The sequence below is a fragment of the Myripristis murdjan genome, chromosome 19, assembly GCF_902150065.1.
Source record: "Myripristis murdjan chromosome 19, fMyrMur1.1, whole genome shotgun sequence".
Classification (NCBI taxonomy): domain Eukaryota; kingdom Metazoa; phylum Chordata; class Actinopteri; order Holocentriformes; family Holocentridae; genus Myripristis; species Myripristis murdjan.
In genome coordinates this window covers 20744516-20758286 of record NC_043998.1, presented here as the reverse complement: position 1 = coordinate 20758286, position 13771 = coordinate 20744516, and positions in this window count along the sequence as shown.

The following is a 13771-nucleotide window of genomic DNA, read 5'->3' as shown; positions in this document are numbered from 1 at the left end:
TGCTTTATTTGGCTCTGTACTTCTGAGCTTTGACACCAGAACTTTAAGTCACTCGTTCTAGCACTGTCAAAGGGTCGAAGGTCAATGCTCTGATGTATAAAACAGAAGTGGCTATAACATTACAGCAGCCTGAGCGCTTGTACTCAACACCACGGTCATTCTTTTGCAGCATGTCCCTTTCACTGATACATGATTCCCAACATGTCCCATCTCCCAAAATGTGTCTGCTTTTTATTTCTTTTTTTTTACTCTGTGGCTGTCAAAGATTTGTATTTGACATTACTACATTACATATACTTTAAATTATGGCACTGAAACATTTTTTTTTTTTTTTTTTTTTTTTTTTACAGTGAAACAGGTCCACATGGTGGTGAAATATCCTCATTTGGTGCTCCCCTGGGCTGCTAATCTAGAGTACAATAATTTCATCTCTCCATTCACCTCCAAAGCACCAGGACATCTTGTATTTTATTCTGACATAGTTCACTTTTTCACATTCACCTATGTGCTAAAAGCGTTATTTTGGGAGCTGTTTTATTACACTGTGGAAGTGAATGGAGAAACACAAATACAATATTGAGGATTAGCAGCTACATATTCATTTTAACAAATCATTCTAGGCCAGTTGGTTGAGATAACCCCACTTGTTTCCAACGCTAATCAACTTTTTCCAGAGTTTTTAGTTTAGTTTTGTTTGTTTATTTGCACAATAAAAGTGACAAAAAAACAAAAAAACAAAACAAAACAAAAAACAATAACAACAAAGCAGTTAAAAACATGTGCAGGGTGAGACATCAAACCCAAACGCCTTATATAGGAGCCTCACCCCAAAAGAGACATAATAACACTATACTATACAATACAACAATGCTATATGATAATAACAATAACAGTATAGTAATAATAACAATACTAATATTCAATATTCAATACAACATTTACATATGTACACATATATAAACATACATATACATGCATATACACATATATATACACACATACACATCACTCCATCCATATGTATCAACATCTCATATCAATACAATAAATCAATATAATACAAAAATAGCATCAATATTAACAATAATGGAAACTTTTAAGAAAACAGCTCAATTCATGTCAGGGTAAGATACAGAGTATAAAATCAGTCATTTATTAAAAGATATTTAAGTCTACATTTCAGCACTGAGATAGACGTACAATTTGTAATTATAGAAGGTTTTGAATTCCAGATTTTTTTAAATCCAGATTCCAGATTTTCTTAAATCAAGTGTCATTGTCTTGATCCTGGTGGCTGATCTTCCCATTCCTGCCCCCAGAAAAAAATCCGGAAACCAGTGAAACCGCACTTGAAACAAGTGAGATTATTTAATCCCACTGACATATTATTTTTCACTCACTCTTAAAACAAACGGGAGCCTGACGCTGAAGATGAGACTCAGTGAACGAATGACAATATGAATAAATGGGTCCCTCTGACACGAAAACAACTCTGCCAATCATGAACAAGAGCGACTTAGGTTCTCTGCTGTAATGCTCACACTTTAGCCCGTAACTGTAAGAGCAGGAGAAGTTGCAGACACTTAAACATCATTACATTTATTAGATGGAGTGGACGGGGATTTGAAGGGCCACTCACATAAAATGGATGCTCTGTCTCTCCACTGCATGAATCGGTCTCTTCACATCTTGATGAAGTCACCCGGCCACACCGTGTGTTTAACTACAACAAGTTGACAGGACTTCTAATACCCCATCTATCACAGCAAAAGTGTGTTGACTCACACACACACACACACACACAGACACACACACACACACACAACAAACACGTCATACTGTGTTCCCTGTGTCTTTCACACTTGGGCTGCAGACCCTGACGGACCAGTTGAGACCTTTGGATTAGAAAAGATGATAAACTACACACACACACACACACACACACACACACACATAGATGATATAGCAGGAGAAAAGTGTAATTTGGACAGTCTTCCCTGTCCTCTGAGAGGATGTGGAGACAGATGCAGGGTGGAGGTAGATACCTTGTCCTCTGGCCTGATGAGGCTCATTCATTCTCGGCTCATAGCAGGGGCCTTGTTTCTACAGAGATCCAACCATAAAACGTACTCTTATAGATCAAAAAGGAGTCATTTTTATTACGCCTTCAACGTGACATAAAACAGTTCCCAGCTTTTGCCTCCAAAGACACACTGACATGTAATTGAGTTCGCTGGTTCAAATCCAACACTAAAAAACAAACAAACAAACAAACAAACTCAATCTTAAAGGGATTCACCCATTTCAAAATAAATAAATAAATAAATGAATAATATAATTTCACTACCCCCTAGTTGTTCTGTAGGACATTAGTGGTGCTATCTTCCTCTCATTGTTACTGAGAGCTGGTTACTGGCTGGATGACTGGACTTCCTCCCAGCTAATATTCAGAAAAATAATTGGCTGAATCCATTCAAATTGTTAAAAAAAAAAAAAAAAAAAAAAAGTTTCCATCAGCCTGAGTTTAATGATGTGTAGCAGTCATATATGCATTTTTGTGTTGGAAAGCAACACTCGTTAAGTGATGTTAAATCCTTAGAGTGTATTAAATTGGATTAAGATGGTTATTTTTAAGAATATTCACAGGAGTGAAGTGCACCTCAATGGCAGGAGGCTAACAGTTAGCATGTGGAGCATCCAGCCAGTATCCAGCACTCAGTAACAAGGAGAGGAAGAGAGCACCACTACTGTCCTACAGAACAGCTGGAGGGGAAGTGAAATAAAATGAGCTTTTCCAAAAGCTTTTTCAAAGATCAGATCATTATAACTATATTAGCTGAGCCTAAATTCATAGCTTTGGTATCCATACTGTTTCGGAAGATCTTCTGCTCCACTGAGACACATTCTGGGGAAAAAAACAAAGTTCAGGTGAGGCTGAAGATAACCTGCAGCTCCGTCCCTATAAATCAGAACAGGGCCAGCAAAGTGCAAAACAATGGAGTGGAACGGCTCCATACATCACTTTTGGTGCTTCTATAGAAACGATTACTTTTGTTCAAATTAGACTGCACCAGTGTGTCCTGGCGGGATATGTGCTGTGTGCTTTCACTGGGTTGCACTGGGCAGTATTTATGGAATAATAATAATAATAATAATAATAATAATAATAATGAATCAAATTTATATAGCACTTTTCTAAGTACTCAAAGACACTTTACAAAAGCAGACACACAAATGAAATAGACAAGTAAGGTGGTCAGATGTCGTAGGTGATCTTGAAGAGGTGGGATCTGAGTTGAGTTTTAAATGAGGTGAGTGTGTCAGAGTTCAGGGTGAGAATAACAGGGATTACATTGTGTAAATATTCTCAGAATTCAGTCATCAATCCACGGTGTGTCTCTTTCACAGGGGGGAGATTTGAGTCCTACTTCTCTAAACTCTACCCTGGAAAAAGAAAGGCTCTTCAAAGGTTCTTTGGTTTGGTGTGGTACTTTGATTAGATCAGACTCAGTTTTAGATTTTGAATTTTACGTTACATGAGATCGAGTGTTTTTGTTATTCCAATGTAAAACTGGTCAAATATATAGGCCACAGTGGAGCTGCTGGAAATATCAGAAAAAAGTCTCAGCAATCAGAAATCAAATGTCAGCTTTTGCTGCCAGTCAAAGAGCAAATGTGTGATGACTGAGAAAAATATCCATGAAGATTTTCAATGCAAAATGCATAATATTCTCTCTTTGAATGCCTGAACATTGTGTCTCTATATTAAAAAAAACAGCAATAATTACATCCTGTTTTTTTCTGCAATCACTGTAGATCCTTTTCCAGTGCATGAACTTATGTTCTCTATCCACACACACACACACACACACACACACACACACACACAAATATGTATTAAAAGGAGCAGAAAGGAGGAGATTTCTTGAAATATGAGCTGATTAAATGACATTAATTTGTTAATTTACATCTTTCCACCTGTTCTCCCTAAATATGGTCATCAGCAGAAAATTTCATCCTATTATTTTTCTTTTGTGAATTAATTTACTCTTGATAGGGGTCCCTTGAAGTCTGATAAAGTGCCAAGTTAATTGATGGGTAAATGACCACCTCAACCTGAAGGTGAAGATGAAAACGACCACAGACTAAAACAAAAAATCAGTATGGAGAAAGCATTCATTTATGCTTTTCCCACTGAAATACCCTGTTCTGAATACAAGACAGTGAATTGTTACTTGAACCAGCATCAGGGAGTGGGGGTGGGATGGTGAGACCCACTGAAGTCATTGACAGTGGAGTTTCCCATTGCTATGCTAATATGCTGCTTGTCAGATGCTGTGGCCAGGGGCTGTCCTCTTCTTTCTCTGGGACCCCCTTCATCCCCCCACTACCCCTTGCTTTTATTTCTCTATTTTTTTCTCATTTACAGTCGGGTTCCATATAAAGATTTACCTCAACTCTTAAAAAAAAAAACAAACAAAAAAAACATGCTGCTTTGTATTTTGTGCAATCAGTCGCCATTTAAAAGAAGGTCTCATTGTTTTCAAATTCTTGAAATGAGCATCAAGTTGAGACCGAATCCTCCTCTTTCCAAGGTACACACAGATGAGGGGGAATGGCAAGGTTTGGATACAGGGTCTGAGGCTTGTGTGTGTGTGTATGTGTGTGTGTGTGTTTCAGGGGCAGGAAGGGCCCACCTCCTTCCACCTCCTCTCTTACCGCCCCCCTAACCAGGCCTTTTGTTCCCTGATGATGTATGAGACAGCATCTCCCTTGGAGTACCACAGGAACACGACAGCGGAGCAACAACGCTGTCCCATAACGGAGACGGATGGGCCGTCTCCCGTCCCCTTCACTTTGTCCACTACTAAGATTGAGCTGGCGGGGCACTCCAGGCTCTGACGGGGCCCTTGGATGGCTCCAGGAGGGGCCCTCGTAAGAGAAGCCACAACCCAACAGCAGCTCGCGTCTGACGGCTGCACCGGGTCCTGCCACGGGCTGACGGATAGATGGATGGACGGATGATGGATGAGAGGATGGAGGGGCGGAGGGGTGCATGGGTGGACGGGTGACATGGGGACTGTGGTCTGAGGTCTTTGTGGGTCGGGTGACAGCCGAGGCGAGGTGAAGGGGATCCCTGGTTCTCTGGTTCCTGCCTGGGATGCACAGGACATTCCTGAGATGACTGAGCTTGTAAAAGGCAGCACCTGACCCATCTCTAGCTTTCCATTCACCTCCTTTTCACTGCATGTCATAAAAGCTGTCAAAATATCACTTTTATCACATAAACACATGCAAACCAAGTTGATTATGCCAATATATGAAAAAAAAAACAAAAAAACAAAAACAGGTCCTGGTGTTGATTTTGTTGAGGAAATTAAATTTATTTGAACTGGAAAGTAGAGCCGGCAGGTAGGGTCCATCAGTAGCCTTGTGCCAAAAAAAAAAAAAAAAAAAAAGTAGTACTAGTATGTTACAAATAACTGTAATTAGACAGGGAACCAAGGATACTGGGACTTGTTTTTTTATATTGACATAACCTACCTTGTTTGCATTCACTTCTATGCTAAATGTGTTATTTTGGGAGCTGTTTTTGCTGTGGAAGTGAATGGAGAGATAGAAATCCCAGGAGGAGCAAAGAGCCACTAATGAGGAGATTTTGCTGCCATGTGGACCTAAAACACTACCAAAGTTATTATTATTATTTTTTTTAATAAAGTCAATCCATTTCATCATTTACATCTTATATTATTAAAAAAAAAAAAAGAATAGAGAAGCAAATTACAAGATGTCATTGGCATATTATATAGAATTTGGTTGAAACTCCAGAGGTATAGGCAGCAAAACAAGACTGAATATGCAGCCTCATGTTATTTTATGTTATATTATATAATGTTATATCATATCATGATTTTATATCGATATTATATCGAACAGTCATCCATCACATGAACAGTGTTTGTTGCTGCACGAAATACACAGACATGCATACAGATGGAAAGACAAAAGGAGCAACAGAGGAAATGTTTTTGGAACACAGGTTGTATGGATGTGTCTCTGACCTCATCAGTGTGTGTGTGTGTGTGTGTCTGTGTGTGTGTGTGTGTGTGTGTGGACACATCGTGACTCTCACACAGGAAATAGATAATATGGTCTTTTCAGAGATGGAAGCTCATTTATTGAATGGATAAGATAATATCTGAATAATAGCCCTACTAGACAAACAGCACACACACACACACACACACACACACACACGTACACATACACACATGCATGCAGACACACACATACAAAGGTGTCAGAGCTGAATCATTTCCTGTTATCTTCATAGTTTGTACAATGAATTGGTCATTCATCCTCACAAGGATTCATATAGAAAATGACAGGAGGTCGATCATTAGAGGTGCTGCACTCTGCCAGCAGGCTGCAGAGGCTCAGGCCTGCATGTGGAGTGTGTGTGGAGCCGTCATGAGGATCCATGGACGCCAGTGATCTAACGAACGAACAAAATCTAACGAATAACTGTGTGAGAAAAAGAGAGATACCTCAAATATGCTGGAGTATAGCTGTAGGTGGTTTCAGTTTGGTTTAAAGAAAATCCAAACAGTCTAAAACTGTGAAATGTGATGATCACATACAGCAGAGATGGCAAAAAAAAAAAAAAACTTTAAAAAATGACTGCCTTCAAAAACCTCACAGCTCTTGATATAAGACAGCTACAGGAAAAGCAATTTATAAGCATGTTAATTGTGTTGGCCTAACATTAGTAGATGTGTTTTCTTGCCCCAGTAGATAAACTGGGGCAAGACACACACACACACACACACAGACACACATCAACACCTCTGAAATGATTCCAGTGTTGCTTTAGGACGCACTCACATTAGGCCCAGTTGTTCCGTACCGTTCTGAAGCACGAATTAACCCGTTTGTACCGTGCCCAAGCTCGTTTGACCCCAAAATGTGGATTATTTGACTAGTGTGAGCGCTCCGTTCCATGCGTCAGTACGGTACACTTCCTCCGCTCTGGCACGGTTGGAGGAGGTGTGCTTCAGTACGGTACGGGCACTCATGCACGAGCACATGCACAGTAACGCACGCAGCGCGCGAACGTGGATACGACGTAAATCATGTGACAGTCCCTCCCCGTTTCCTCCTGCCTACGCAAAAATCGTTTAATGTGCGCAGCGCGATTAACTGTGAATCACCGCCTCGCGCAATCAATAATCAGCCATGTTGTCTGTGTGGTTGTTCGTTGGCTGCTATATATGGCAGTCTGTGTCATTTTTGCAACTGGGCCTCATGTGAGTAGGCCCTTATTGTAGTCTAACTGAGTTAATGTAGTCTTTGCGTTGAACTCTTATGGTGTCCCATCAGAGCTGTATGACAGGTAGCTGAGTATCAGCTCTGGACCTGGCAGACAGAGTGTGATCAGTAACTCCTGCTGCACTAAAGCAGACACACACATCCTCCTGCAGCTGAGCTTTCACTCATTTCCTCAAGTGCACAAAACATCAGTGTGCAGCTGCATCGTGTGCAGTCAGCGGCTCTCAGTGAGTCTGAGGCTCTCTTGCTGCTCGACAGTCTGCCCTCCTCGTCCTGCTTCCTTTTGCAGGACCTGAGCGTCCTCACAGGTGCAGCCTGGGACCAGGAGGACCTCACCGCCTCATTCACCTCCTCGGTGTTGGAGTGAGGAGTGAGTGGGTGAAGAGGAGCTTGATGCACGTCTGTTATCATCTTCATCTTCATCCTCTCCCGTCTCTCATTTCTTGTAGTGAGCAGACGTCAGACTGCTCAAATACAAGGGGCCGTAGTCAGATAAGCTCTTCAGGTTCCTGTCTTGTTTTTTCAATATTCTTAACCCAGTCCTCTACCATAGTATACCGTCTATATTCATCCTGCCTGTTTGTCTGTTTTGCACCATATGGTCTCGTCCTCTCTGTGGTGTGCTCCACTGTGTATGGTCCAGATGACAGTAAAGCCCTACTTGACTTGAATAGCTGCTATAATATATGAAATGTAAGGGGGATTATTGTAGCGCCACACTTTAATCACCACCACTTGGAATCTTTTTGTCGTTGGGCTCCATTTTAATGATCTAAGTGCAGGCACATGGTTCAAAAGGGTTCTACTGAGTCTCTTCATTAATCCTGGCTGTGTTTTGGACGTAAGATGCAGTAAACCAATCAGAGCGCCGTCTCCCATCCCCTTTAAAAGCCAGGTGTGTCACACCTGGGTGGGCTGCTGTTATAATGGAGGATTTTCCAGGTAAGAAGGAAGGAAACAGATCTCACTTGTGATGCGCTTGGCTCCACTTTGTGCCAGGCGTAAGACGGGTCCCTCTGTGTGTTTACCATAACAAATAAAGAGTCTTCATGAACCGGTTATACAGTAGTAGTAGTTTTATCTGTTGTCATCTTTTCTTGCAATGCATACACCAAAGTCCAATTTTGCGTGCAGCTGATATGCCAATCCAGTATCACACGTGTGAACGTTGTGAAGCCTCGCTGGTGACGTCATGAGCGTCTAAGGAGATGTATGTGCTATCTGCACACACACACACACACACACACACACACACTCCACAGAAGTTAAAAAAGAACGATTTAGTTACCACCTGCATGCAAAATTGGACTTGGAAGTGTATTTGGAAGTGTGAAGTCGTGTTATTTGGACACAGTCTGATGAGATCGGGTTTGATTATAACTTGAAGTCACTTTCATAAGCCCTTAGTACAAGAAGGCCTTCATTTCTTTATCTCTCCTTACTGCTGTTTTATTTTTTTTTTCTTTGCTGTTTGATGGCTGTTTTTGCGTATTTGAGAAGCACTTTCTAACTTAAAGTGACAGTAAACCCTAAAACAACATTTGACCCATCCGACATCTGACCCTAAGAATGTAGGTCATGCAGACAGTTCAGTTCCATGTAAAACACACGGAATCCATGAAGTCCTTGTAGCAGAACACGTCCCTTTTTCCACGGGTCGGCCTTCAGCAGCGTGGAGGGCGGAGATGGGCGGAGGTGACTGGCATGTGTAGCCCAAGGCCTTACGGTTACATCATTGCTTATTAAATCTGATATGTGATATGTGATTCCTGTCACAAAAATTAAAACAAGCCACAGGGTTACCATGCACTTTAATGCTTTGAAAGGTTTTCATAAGTGTGTCAGTGTTATGAGATATAACACATCGTGATGAGTCACCTGCCGTAACACAGAGGTGTGATTGTGGCCCACAATAACAGAGACGCCTCAAAGACAACACGTAGCCGAGTGTCCCAACTGCAGTGCTGTGTGCTGCCAGCTGCTATGACGCAACATTGGGCAAGACTTTGTTTTGATAAAACCAATTTACGTTATCACAAATACCACACACACACACTGTGATTAGTGAGTGATAGATCCTCTACCAGCATTATGAAACCTTGCTCAGTGCAGTGAGCATGTCTCGATGAGTGCTTTTCTATTCCTTGCCTGCACGTATGACTAAATGTTTACTTAATTTACAGCAGTGTTGTCATTTGTTTTGCAGCAACAGTAACAAAACAAACTAAAACAAATGTCATACAAGGACACAGGAGACAGGATCTTGCGTGTTAATTAACATGCGGTCATGGATCAAATATTTGTCTGAATAACTGGAGTGTCCGAGTTCCTCAGAGCACCGCTGCCATGTGAACACCTCCAAACTCCGTTTCCAGATTTCAGGGTTTTTCACGTTTCATCTTCAGTTGGATGTGGGTCTCTGCGGTTAAAAAAATCCTGCCACCCTTGCCGTGAAATGAAAAAGAATTGCATGTGCAGTTTAGTTTCATAAAACATCGCTGGTAAAGTGAGATGAAACCGTCTTTGAGTGGGTTAAAGGGGGTATTTTTCAGAATGTTAGCTGGGGGGAAGTCCACCTCAATGGCAGGAGGCTAACAGTTAGCATGTGGAGCATCCAGCCAGTATCCAGCACTCAGTAACAATGAGAGCAAGAGAGCACCACTACTGTCCTACTTAAGTGAAAGCTTGGATGCAACAAGGGATGACTTAAAACATATAAGTCATCATACACTCATAAGGAATTTGTAGTAAGGGTATAAAGTATTGTATAATGTAGCACAAATCTGATATAAGGACGTTATGGGATTTTCATGTGTAACATTTGTCACTGGGGCCTTCATTTATTTGCACATCACTGGTACATTCATTTTCCAAAACAGAGGACATACACACTCTGATACTTTGATTAATAATAGTTTGCTGTTCACAATTAATGTCAAAACCTATAAAAAAAAAAACAAAACAAACAAAAGACAAGAAAAGAGAGATGTCTGAAAAAGGTTGCGATCATGTGATCAGTAATATTAGTGTTTTCAGAAATATTATACATAAAAACTGGCATGTGATAGGGTTAATTTTTTTTTTGCCCAATTTAAGTGTCAGTGACATAAGGAGAAATATATACAATCAAATGTGTATATTCATATCTATCTATATAATATACATATCTATCTCATCTATATATCTCTCTATATCTATCTATAGGAGATGGATAGACAGACAGATAGATGGTTAGTTTTTTTTACATGAAGATAAGTTTGAGTGTTATGTTTAAAGGAGTCACCTGAATGTATTTTTCCTTGTTCTTCCATGAATATTGTTGTCAGCCCTCAGATGAAACCTGCCTGATCATTTTGAGTGTGAAAGTGGCTCTGGTTTTCTGTTTGGCCTCTTCATTCTGACCACTAGGGGGCGTAACTACCAGAACATCAGCTTTTCGTTCGCCTCCTGAGCTGATGTCAGCTCAGGAGCTATTTGCATAACCGCCCCCCCCTCTACTTAAGATTTTGGGCTCTAGTTTTGCAGACCGGGTGAGGTGGGGGCGAGGCGCAGCTGCGCTTCACCAACTGGGTGTGGCCAGGTGGATTTTCCAAGTTTGGCACGCCATGCTCGGTGGTGCAAGTACTCCGCCGTTCCTCCTACCGGCGGAAGGGAGGAAAGAAGGCGTGGAGTGGGTTTGACACAGCCGATTCACTTTAAACCAATCAAATGAGCCCCTGTCCTCGCCTTTAAAATGCGCTGCGCGAAGTCGTAATGAACGTTTACACAATTGACATGGAGGTCTACTGCCGCAGGCGGAGCGGAGCCCAGGAGACAGGCGCGGAGCGGAGATCAGCCAGCCAAACTTCCACTGCGCCGGCTCTGCTCCGCCTTGCGCTGAAAGTAGACGTGGTTTCAGATGGCGAGCTTTGAGCGCACCTCGGCGAAGCCTTTTGGCACGAAGCTGTCACTGCACCAAGCTGAATCTGTCGACACCTCCCCCCGCTGCACCGCCACTCCCATCTCAGCACATGTCGGTCTGCCAAACTAGCAAACTGTGCGTCCCTCGGGTTGCGCTGGTCAAAAATAGCTCTGGGGTTCGCCTCACTGCGCCACCCTGCGCTGCGCTGGGAAACTAGAGCCCTTAAGCTGTGTTTACCATGCAGATGCACACTGGCTACTTCTCACGTTAGCACAGCAACCATTCAAGGTGATTGCACCGCCAAACTATAATGAAATGTAATTATTGGCAGTGATTTATCAACTGCATAATAACTACACAGGCACGGAGAGTAGACACTCCCTCAAGATGAATATAACCTCACCACTCAGAGACATCTGGCTGTAAACGCTGTGGTTCTTCACCACTTCAGCAGTGTTAGTCTCCGGTTCAGGATCTGACTCGGGTTCAAACGTTTACGGTGAAACTCTGCAAACAGCAGCGTGGCCCGGTTCATCATCTGATGCATGAGCCATGCTGGATGGATATGTTGTTGTTTTGCAGTTTGTCATCCCTCTCCCCGGTGCTGTCATCTGTACAGCCAATCAGTGTGCGCCTCATCAGCATCATTACAGTGAGCGTCCGGGTCAGTCAAAACCTCGCGAGAAAAAGATGCGGTGTGGCACAAGCTCAATGTTTGATTTTTTTTTTTTGGCAAATGAATTGTAAAAATTGTTTTTAAGAGAGACAAGACATGTTTTAAACAGTAGAAATTCCTTTAATGTTCCTAATCTTGGATATTTCACCAGATGCATACAAAGAAGTGCTGTGTGTTTGTCACAGGGGGAATCCACAGGTCTGAAAAGAGGAAGTGAAAGCGACTGATCAAGGCCAGCTCATAGGTCAGTGATGATTGACCAGCCCCCACTCTAGTTTGCGCGTGTGTGTGTGTGATGACCATGAATATCACGATGATAGAGACAGTCTCTATATTATACCGTTCAATAAGTGGAAATGAGTAAACAGAGTGTGGGAGAGCAGGGCAGGGGAATGGGGAAGAGGCTGACTGCATGTTTGACCAAACAGAGGCACTGGTGCTATAGGGACCAGGCAGCAGTGTCACGGTGAGTCTGCAGCCTGCACCGCCATTCCAGACTAGCAACATCTGAAAAATCCCCTCCAGACGCACTCTAAAAACCTGGAAATGATCATTATCGATGAATATGCAAATTTGCAACTAGATACTAAACACTGTGCAACAGGCAGTGTTGACAAAATGTAGTGGTGCGAGATTCAGTGAGGTTTCAGAGCCCTTGGTGACTTCATTCCCCAAAAACAACAAGTGACAAAATGAGAGACCTTTTTTTTTTTTTTACGGTGGCCCTGAGAGCTCAGCCGCACTGCAGGTTAAAAAAAAAAAAAAAAACACATGCACATAGACAAACAAACGCAAATTAAGAAAACTTCCTCATCGATTCGACCGCACATGTGCATGAACACGTCCTGGGTGTTCATCAGCAGGCCTCCGAGAGCATTTAAACCAAAAAGACAACACTTTTTGAGCGGAGAGGGGCTTGAAATCAATCATTCTGCTGTCCAGTCTCACAGATCATGGGTGCACTCCATTTGGATATGCCAGCTTGCTACAGCTTACACAAAGCAGCTCAAACAAAAATGTAAACCATTATTAGCCATTTATCAAGGTGAAACTTACTCATCTTTGTACTATGTGCAAGCATTGTGATGGTAATCCGGTAAGATTTCACTGTGATCGAGCTACAATAAATGTGGAAGACATTAAACAGTTTTCTATTGGCCATCTTTACCACTTCATGAAACAGGGACCTCAACTTGACCTCCGTTGCTTACGAATTGTTAGAGATAGAGTATGGGTTAGAAAATGTGGATTAAGATTCAGTGGTTGTGAGTTTGCTGGAGGGTGGGAAGTTGGGTGAGGTAGACTCTGGCTCTGTGGCTTGTCCCTTGTTGGTGCTTTACATAGCATTTGCCTCTTTTGCCGTCGCGTCAGGTTGGCAAGCAGGCACGTGCCGGATTTAAATGGAGTGGAAACCACGCCCATTCAGCCCGAACCGGCACTGTGCTAAGCGGTCAGGTTTTGTCGAGTGCTTAATATAACTGTAATCTGTTATGGTTACTGAGAAAAATGATGTACAGTTGTCCCTCGCTATAACGCGGTTCACCTTTCGCGGCCTCGCAGTGTCGTGGATTTTTTTGTGTGCAATTTTGCATGCTTTTTTTTTTTTTACTGAACTTATTTTTCTACGAAGGTTTGAACTTTGAGAGTGTTTAAACAAGAGAGAAAAGTGAGAAAATGTTAATGCCTGTCTGAGAAAAGTGTATAAAGTGTGTAGTGAGGGGTTTTACAGCCTTAAAACATCTATAATAATTGTAAAAAATAAAGCTGACTACTTCGCGGATTTCGCCTGTTGCGGGTTACTTTTAGAACGTAACTCCCGCGATTAACGAGGGACCACTGTAATTAACTAACATTTACTATTGAAA